Source organism: Curcuma longa, chromosome 21, assembly GCF_044706935.1.
Source record: "Curcuma longa cultivar G26 ecotype Majalengka, Jawa Barat chromosome 21, ITB_CL_G26_1.1, whole genome shotgun sequence".
In the NCBI taxonomy this organism is placed as follows: Eukaryota; Viridiplantae; Streptophyta; class Magnoliopsida; order Zingiberales; family Zingiberaceae; genus Curcuma; species Curcuma longa.
In genome coordinates, this window is record NC_133881.1 from 8,906,925 (window position 1) to 8,916,730 (window position 9,806).

Below are 9,806 nucleotides of genomic sequence, written 5' to 3' on the forward strand. Positions count from 1 at the left end.
CGGATCCGACCGAGAGACACGGCCGAGTCGAGTCAATCATCCGGGAGCAGTCGGTCGAAGAACTGGGGCCCGGATCCAGGTCCCGGGTAATCGCCTAGAAGGTCTCCATCCCAGCCCGATAGCCCGGTGCATCCGCCGAGGACACGAAGGACCCTACCGAGCCGATTCCCGGATAGCCCGACTGAGCAGCGCACCCGACTCGACCCAAGGAGTCGGTGCCGAATCGTACCTCCTGTCGACCCAAGGAGTCCCTCTCTTGTCCTACTGACCACTCCATCTGACAAACACGCCGCTGGGTATGGCCACACGCCGTCTAGACGTACTCCACTGTCAACAGGGTACTTCCTCATTAAATACAGCACCCCTCTCAGGTACGGAGAGTACTTTCAAGGTAAGGTTCACCTTGCTTTGCCCGTGGTACGGCCCGACTCTCCCTTATATAAGGCGAGCCCCTGTGAAGGGGCCAGGTACGCTCACAGTTCCTCACTTCTTCCATTCTCGTTTTCTCTTCTGCTACCGCTGACTTAAGCATCGGAGTGGTCTCGCCGGTCCCGCCGGCCGTCCATCTCACGGTGTCTGTGTTTGCAGGCCTCCGGCGATCGTCAGCCAGTCTCAGCCGTTTTCCCGCACAGTGCCCCTGAGGAAGTGTCGTGTGCGCCCAGAAGAGGTTCTTGACGGGAACATATTTTGGCGCCGTCTGTGGGAACACAACAAGTCCCGAATCAAGACGCACTTATGGGTGAACCGCCACAGCCTCAGCTCATCACCATCACGCAAGAGGAACTGGATCGGAGGATAGCGACGGCGGTTTTCGCCGTCACTCGGAGCCAGCATGAAGCCACTGCTCAGCCTTCGCGAGTGCATACTCGGGTCGAGGAGCCCCCCCCAGCTGCTACTAGACAACAGCGAGATCCGCCCGAAGGCCCAAGAGCCCCCTCCCTAAGGCCCCGGGAGGAGGCTGATGACTATGATGCTTCCATGGAGTCGGCGGCAGAGCAGACGCCGAGCCGAGACCACATCCGGGGGAGAAGACCAGATACGGGCGAGGGGAGAGGTCTAGAGAGCTCGCCCTTCGTACGACGAATCCTCGAGGAAGAAGTGCCTCGGCATTTCAGAATGCCACAGTTCTCCGACTACACAGGGAACACCGATCCCGAGGACCACTTGGGCCGGTTCGAGAACGCGGCCTTGCTGCACCGATACACGGACGCTATCAAATGCCGAGTCTTCTTGACCACCTTGGCCGGATCCGCATTAAGGTGGTTCAATCGGCTGCCACAATCTTCCATCCGGTCCTTCGCCGACTTCAAAGGCGCTTTCTTGCGACACTTTGCTACCAGCAAGACGTACCGCAAGACTATAATGGACCTTTTCGCCACCAAGCAGAAGACCCGGGAATCCCTGAAGGAATTTGTACACCGATTCAACCAAGTAGCGCAAGAGGTGCCCGCCGCCTCTTCGGACGTCCTGGTAAACGCCTTCTCCCAAGGCTTGACCGAAGGGGACTTCTTCCGGTCAATAATTAAAAGACCTCCCGAGAACTTCGATGTGCTGCTCAGCCGCGCTGACAAGTACATCCACGTGGAAGAAGCTCAGTCGGCACGGCGCCGAGAGGCCGAACCCGGCCATGGCAGTGCCTCTCATCGGAATGCCCCACCGGCTCCCCGAGCCGAGAGAAAGTCGGCGCCTCAGCTGTTACACAGGTCCGACTTGGACCGAACCTCGACGCCGACCAAGCATAACCAGCGAACCATCCATGAGGTGGCTAATCAGCCCAGCCCCCCTGCCGGCACCTCCAGATGGGTGCCTAAGTTCTGCGCCTATCATCAATCGAAAAGCCACGCCACCAATGAATGCCACCAGTACGCCCGAGAGCTGCGCCTGGCCGCCGACCAGCGGACGCAGAAGTCTCCCAACCCGAGACACAGGAAGACCCGCCGCTGGGCGGGCTGGTTCCAGATCACGGCCTCCTTCCCCTCGGTCTACGCACCACCGAGACCGATCGCCGAGGCGAGGGGAACAGGCTCCCCGAGGGGAAGCTCCCCGAGAGCCGAGGTCCCACCACCGTGAAGACTCCCCCGGCCACAACCAGAATAATGCCACCCGAGGAAACATTCTTATGATCACCGGAGGAGCAACTGATGGCGACTCCCACCGAGCCCGAAAAGCCCACAGTAGGCAGCTGGAGGTCTGCAGCGTCGGCCAAGGGTCGCGAGAAGAAGGACCGATCCTCGGATTCGGCCCTCAAGATTTGGAAGGCGTGGAGACACCGCACGACGATGCCTTGGTCGTGCACGCCACCATCGCCAACTATAACATCGCCCGAGTCTTCGTCGACACGGGCAGCTCGGTAAATATCATTTTTCTGAAGGCTTTTGCGCAGATGCAGATCGACAAGGCCGACCTGTCGCCGATGACTACTTCCCTGTTCGGGTTCACGGGGAACGAAGTGCGGCCACTCGGACAGATCACCCTCGCTATCTCGCTGGGAGAAGAGCCATTGAAGAGGACTCGGCGCGTTCCATTCACCATAGTAGACGCGCCGTCCGTTTACAATGTTATCTTGGGAAGGCCAACTCTCAGCGCCTTCTCGGCGGTGGTCTCCACATATCACCAGAAGATGAAGTTCCCGGTGGGTGATCAAGTCGGGGAAGCCAGGGGAGATCAGTTGGCCTCCCGAAGGTGCTACGTTGATATGGTTCGGACGGAGGCCCGGAAGAACCGAAAGACACAAGGCGACGGGGTCCATGCAGTACAGGAAGCTCCTCCCGTGACACGCCCCGAAGAAAAGGAAGCCTTGCAGGTCTGCCCCGACCGTGCCGACACCGTAGTCCAGATAGCAGCAGACCTGCCGCCCGAACTGAAGGAGAGTCTCGGAGCCTGCCTTCTCCGGAACCAAGATGTTTTCGCCTGGAGTACTGAAGATCTCACGGGCGTCCCTCCCTCCGTCGCGGTGCACCGACTCAACGTCCTGCCCGACAGCCGGCCCGTGAAGCAGAAGAGGAGGCACTTCGGGCCCGAGCAGAACCGAGTCATCCGAGAAGAAGTGCAGAAGCTCCTGAAGGCTGGACACATCAAGGAAGTGCACTTCCCGACCTGGCTGTCCAACGTAGTGCTCGTCCCGAAGCCGAACAACAAATGGCGGGTGTGCGTCGACTTCCGAGACCTCAACAAGGCGTGCCCCAAGGACTGCTACCCCTTGCCCCGCATAGATCAGTTAGTGGATTCCACGGCAGGGTTTGAGTACATATGTATGCTGGATGCCTATCAAGGCTATCATCAAATCCCGCTTGATGTAACCGACCAGGACAAAGTTAGCTTTATAACAGCCGACGGCACTTTCTGTTACACTGTTATGCCATTCGGGTTAAAGAACGCGGGGGCCACTTACCAACGTTTAATGGATCGGGTGTTCCAGCAACAGCAAGGAAGAAACATTGAAGTATACGTCGACGACATTCTAATCAAGACGGCTCGGGCAGAGTCTCTTATAGCCGACATCGAGGAAACCTGCAGCACCTTAAGGCAATACGGGCTCAAACTGAACCCGGCTAAGTGTCTCTTCGGTGTTCGAGCCGGGAAGTTTCTCGGTTACATAGTCACCGAGAAAGGAATCGAAGCCAATCCAGAAAAATTAGAAGCCTTAGCTCAAATGGCCCCGCCCCGAAACCTGAGAGAAGCCCAGAAGCTGGTCGGGCGCATCATGGCTTTGTCTCGATTCATCTCTCACTCGGCGGGACGAAGCCTTCCCTTTTTCAAGGTTCTCAGAAAGGCTCAAAAATTTCAGTGGAATGCCGACTGCGACCGGGCCCTGGAAGAATTGAAGGCTTATTTAACCCAACTTCCCCGACTGGCAAAGGCGCTCCCGGGCGAACCGCTCTTGATGTACCTTTCTACTACCGACTCAGCAGTCAGCTCGGTTCTGGTAAAGGAGGAGGAGCAGGGCCAGCAACCGGTATATTTCTTCAGTCGGCTGTTGAAGGACGCCGAGACCCGATATACCAGCTTGGAAAAGCTGGCCTGGACGGTAGTCTTGTCGACTCGGCGGCTTCGGCCTTACTTCCTCTCTCACCCGGTGACGGTCTTGACCAACAGCAACTTGGGAAAAGTGCTTACTCAACCCGAGTTCTCGGGACGCCTGGCGAAATGGACGATGGAGCTCAGCCAATACGACATTCATTACCAGCCTCGCGTGGCCATCAAAGCGCAGGCGTTGGCGGATTTCCTAGCGGAAGCACACCAAGGCGAAGCCGAAGAAGAATGGAAAGCATATGTCGATGGTGCTTCCAACAAGCAAGGAAGTGGAGTCGGAGTGGTCTTGGTCTCTCCACAAGGGGAAGAAATACGGCTGGCCGTACGGTTGGGTTTCAGGGCCTCAAACAACGAGGCCGAGTACGAGGCAGTTCTCATGGGCCTGCAGGCAGCCAGAAGAGTCGGGGCTACCCGAGTGCAGCTCCTTTCGGACTCCCAGTTGGTGTCCCAGCAAGTCGAGGGGAACTACGAGATCAAGAATGATCGGCTCCGTCGCTACGCGGAGGGCTTTGCAAAATTGAAGATGGAGTTCAAGGAGGTTACTCTCAGCAAGATCCCCCGAGGCGAGAACAGCAAGGCTGACGAGCTAGCCAAGTTGGCGAGCTCAGTTACCGAATGGACGGAAGAGAAGCCGATCACGCAAGTGGCTTGGATAGCTCAGATAGATCAACCCCCCAAGACGACCGACCCGGACGACTGGAGGAAGCCGATACTCACTTTCCTCCAAACCGGTGGAGTACCTGGCGATCCCGAGCAAGCCCGCCTCCTCAAAAGACGCGCCACCCGATTCACGCTGATAGGAGAGCAATTGTATCGCCGAGCCTTCTCTCGGCCATTACTCAAGTGTCTCGGTCCCGAAGACGCCGAGTATGTATTAAAGGAGGCCCACCAGGGATGTTGCGGTAATCATGCAGGAGGACGATCCCTGGCCCGGAAGGTCCTCCTAGCCGGTTACTTCTGGCCGACTCTCCAGGCGGACGCGGCGAAGTTGGTGTCCACTTGCCTCCACTGCCAAAAGTACCAGCCGTTCCAGAGACAACCAACGCAGCAATTGAAGACGGCCACCACTTCGTGCCCATTCGACCAATGGGGGATGGATATAGTCGGGCCCTTCCCGACCGGACCTCAACGGAAGAAGTTCTTGTTAGTGGCAGTCGACTACTTCTCGAAGTGGGTGGAAGCTGAAGCCTTGGCCCGAATCACTGAGGAGGCGGTGCTCAAATTCCTGTGGAAGAACATCGTGTGCCGCTACGGCATCCCGCATCGGCTTGTCTCGGACAACGGGCGGCAGTTTCAAGGCAGAAAGATCCAGGAATGGTGCAAAGGACTCGGCATCCAGCAAGCCTTCACTTCGGTGGCTTATCCGCAAAGCAACGGCCAGACCGAAGTCGTCAATCGGGAAATAGTGCGAGGACTGAAGACTAAGCTGGACCACGAAGGCGGCAGTTGGGTGGAAGAGCTACCTTGCGTCCTTTGGGCATACCGCACCACTCCGAAAGAAAGCACTGGGCTTACCCCGTTCCACCTAGTGTATGGGGGGGAAGCCGTAGTTCCCATGGAGGTAGGAGTCGAGTCGGACCGCCGGCAGCACTATGACGCCGACAACGACGGCAAGCGACTCATGGAGCTGGATCTCATATCCGAGACCCGAGACCAAGCAGCCGCTCGATTGACCGCTTACCGACAGCGCATGTGCAGTACTTACAATCGGCGAGTCATCCCTCGAGCCTTTCAAGTGGGAGACTTAGTTTGGAAGAAGGTCAAGCCCGTAGGAGACGTCGTCGGCAAGCTTGAACCCCCCTGGGAAGGCCCCTATCGAGTAGTCAAGAAGACCAGCTCAGGCGCGTACTACCTAGTGGACTCGGCCGGAAAAGAGTTGGTGCGACCTTGGAGCTCCACTCACCTTCAACCTTACCGGACTTAGCCACTAAGCGGAAGTTTTCTCCTCTTATGATCGCCTGTATCTTCGGCTGTAATCAAAGCTGATAATGAAATGACTTTTTCAGGCGCCACTCAATTGCTCAAAGTTCAAACTCTCCCGACTCGGACATAGTCGGGATCGAGCAATCAGGTCTCGGACCTGCTCCTTCAGCAATCGCCCTTCTCAGGGTCCAAACTCTCCCGACTCGGACATAGTCGGGATCGAGCAATCAGGTCTCGGACCTGCTCCTTCAGCAATCGCCCTTCTCAGGGTCCAAACTCTCCCGACTCGGACATAGTCGGGATCGAGCAATCAGGTCTCGGACCTGCTCCTTCAGCAATCGCCCTTCTCAGGGTCCAAACTCTCCCGACTCGGACATAGTCGGGATCGAGCAATCAGGTCTCGGACCTGCTCCTTCAGCAATCGCCCTTCTCAGGGTCCAGGTCTCGGAACTCTCCAGGGTCCGACTCGGACATAGTCGGGATCGAGCAATCAGGTCTCGGACCTGCTCCTTCAGCAATCGCCCTTCTCAGGGTCCAAACTCTCCCGACTCGGACATAGTCGGGATCGAGCAATCAGGTCTCGGACCTGCTCCTTCAGCAATCGCCCTTCTCAGGGTCCAAACTCTCCCGACTCGGACATAGTCGGGATCGAGCAATCAGGTCTCGGACCTGCTCCTTCAGCAATCGCCCTTCTCAGGGTCCAAACTCTCCCGACTCGGACATAGTCGGGATCGAGCAATCAGGTCTCGGACCTGCTCCTTCAGCAATCGAAGTACAAGTTCGCTCGACTCAGACGCAATCGGGATTGAATTAGTTCTTCAAAAGTCGGGATGTCAAGTGCAAAATCTCAAAACACAAGTGCTCGGCAAATAACAAGGCAAAAGCGGTTTTCATTTAACTTAGCAAGAGAAAAGAAGTACAAAAAGCGTCGAAGCAATAGACAAAAGTTACATGGCCTAATGGCCCCTCCTATCTGCTTCGGGCAGCGCCGCCCATACTTTGTCGATATCCAGGAAATCCAGCGAGGTCCCTTCCGGAAACAGGCCCGCCTCGTACACTTGCGTCAGCGCCCCGTCATAGCCGTACTCCAGCATCCGGGCCGTCTTCTCCTGATATTGGTCAAAATATTCCCGAGACGACAGCCAGGCTTCTTGGGCTGCCTTTACCCGTTCGGGCTCTTTCTCCTGGTAAGCGGCGAACTCGTCCTCTACAGCTTTCTTCTCCACAGCCAAGTCCTCCGCCCTTTTCTTCCATGTGGCCGACTCCTCGAGCGCCCGAGACAACTCCTTGCCCCTTTGAATCAGCTGCTCTCGGGTCTGCCTCAGGTCCTCTTGTTCTTTAGCCCGAGCCGAAGCAGTTTCCTGCTCAAAGGCCTCCGCCTTCTCCTGGGCCTTCATCAATTCGGCTCGATATTGGGCGGCCTCTTCGCCACTCTTAGTCGCGGCTGCCTTCGCCTCCGCCAGTGCCCGCACGCGATCGGCATCCTGAGCCTTTAAGGCTTGCATCTGCCGGTCGATCACCTTGACCTCGCGGTTCAGGTAAAGGAAGCGGGTGTGCATCTCCATGTGCTCGACCCACATCTGCGTAAGAAGGTCGGTTAGTGACGAAGGGGTGCAAAGAAAAGACAGGTTAAGAGAAGGCAGAAACACTCACCCGCAGAATGTGAAAATTCCCCCGATAACTCAGCTCGGAGGTATTAATCCCCCGGAAGGAGTCACTGCTTCGGATCGCTCGGACCCGGTTCATCAGGTCCTGCACCTCTGCCGGGTCGAAGGGCTCATCGGCGGCCACTCGAGTCAGAGGCAGCGTGTAGAAGTCGGCTCCGGCCGTCGAAGGGCGCCTGAGCCCCGAGCCAGCCGACCCCGAGCTGGTCGGCATTGCAGCTCTCGAGGAGGATCCTCCAGTCGGGGGTACCCCTCCCTCAGTCGGCCCCTCGGCCTGGGAAGCCATAGTCGTCCCGGCGGCTTCGGTTGTCAGAACCGGCTCGGACAGCGGCGGTACCGCTCCAGCAGAAGTAATCGGCGCCCCCACGGCGCCCGACTCCACGATCGCCGCTTCAGTCGGAGCCGGCGGTACCGGGGAAGTGGTCTCCTGGCCCCGGTCGGACACACTCGCGCCAGCAGCACTCGAGGCAGGAAGATGCCCCTTGGACGCCTTGGACTTTTTGAGCCGCTTCTCCTCGCGGCGAATCGGGCTGGACTTCTTCGAACGCTTCCCTTCGCGGTCGGGCGAGCGGGAACGGCGATGCTTCTTCTTGGAGTGGGAAGAGGAGGACTTCTTTGATCGACCCTCCCCCTCCGCAGTTTCTTTGCCTTTGCTGGCCGAAGGAGGCACGTCCCTCGGCTCCGCAATCACAGGCTCTTCTTCCCGAGTGGCGGTCTCGGGCCCAGCAGATACGGGAAGATGACCTTCCCCTTCGGGTACCACTCGTCGCCAGTGGCTCCACCAGCTCGGGCTCGGGAGCAGCAGAAGTCCCAGCTGCCTCTGCGGTGGCCGATTTCTTGGGCGTGACCAGCGCCTCCAAGTGTCGCCCGAGTCCATTTCAGGCACTTGTTCGTAGAAGCGTCCATCCAAACGTCGTCTGCCAAAAAAGAAGAAGAAAGCTAAGTTAGCCATTACAGAAGTCCGAGTAAATAAGTAACTTACCAAGTGCTGCCGGGAGCTCGGCAGCGACAGGACTCAAGCCGGCCCGGAAGAGAAGCCCTTCTTCCCCGACTAGCTTGGTGACGTCAAATTGAAGGCCCTTCAGCACCTCAAAAGCCTCTAAGTAGACTTTGTTCTTCTTGTAAGGCTTCAAGACGGGCAAGGCCGGAAGCTCGTCCTGCCACTCAGTCGGGAACTCGAAAGGACTCTGGGGGGAGATGTAGAAGAATTGGGGGTGCCATCCCTTGTTGGAAGAAGGATACGCGGTCAAGAAAGGGAGACCCGGTCTCGAGTTGAAGAAGAAGACGCCCTCCTTCTTCATCTTCTTCGGATAAAAGAAAAAATGGAAAACCGCAGGGTCTAAGGGGATTCGGTACATGCTGAAGACTAAGACGACTCCACAAAGGAGTCGGAAGGAATTCGGGGCAAGTTGATTCAGGGGGAGCTGGAAGTACTCGGCTACTTCCTGAAAGAAAGCGGGAATCGGGAATCGGAGTCCCCCCTCTAGCTGACCCTGGAAAAAGGTGACGCAACCGGGTGGGGGAGCGTGGAGACGATGGTGACTCTCGGGGACCTCTATCCTATACTCACTCGGGATCTCGTACTTCAGACGAATCTTCGAGCGGGACCTCTCGGTGAAGGTGGTGACTCGGGACTCGTACCAAGGACCCGTGGATGGAACACTCGCGGATGGCTCGTCCGCTGACGGAACACTCACAGACGGTGCATCCATTGACGGCACGGACCCCTCAGAAGTCATCTCTATGAACCGACCTCGCTAAAGAAGAGAAAAAAGGACGGAAGCAAAGGGCAGAAGCTTACTTGGTGCAGAAGAGGATGAAAACGGTGACGAGGAAAGAACCAGAGAGAGCGGAGAAGAAGACGAAGACGGCGGGGGAGGCGCAATGCGCCTACCCCCCGCCTATTTATACTTAACCCTAGCGGTTATCAACCGTCCGATCCGATAGGAGGAAAAAGGCGGGATCTGATGGCGACCGTCCGATGATGCACGTTTCCGAGGCGTGATACGGCGCAATTATGGCGACGATTCGGCTGTCCCATCGGACACCCCGCCGCAGTAAAGCGTGCCTCGGAAGTCATCCACACCATGCCGATCACGTGCGCGCCGACCGAATCATCCAATGTCCTCCCGACACGTGGCAACCCCTCACTGGCGGTCTATCGCAGGAATGTCAACCGGCACAACT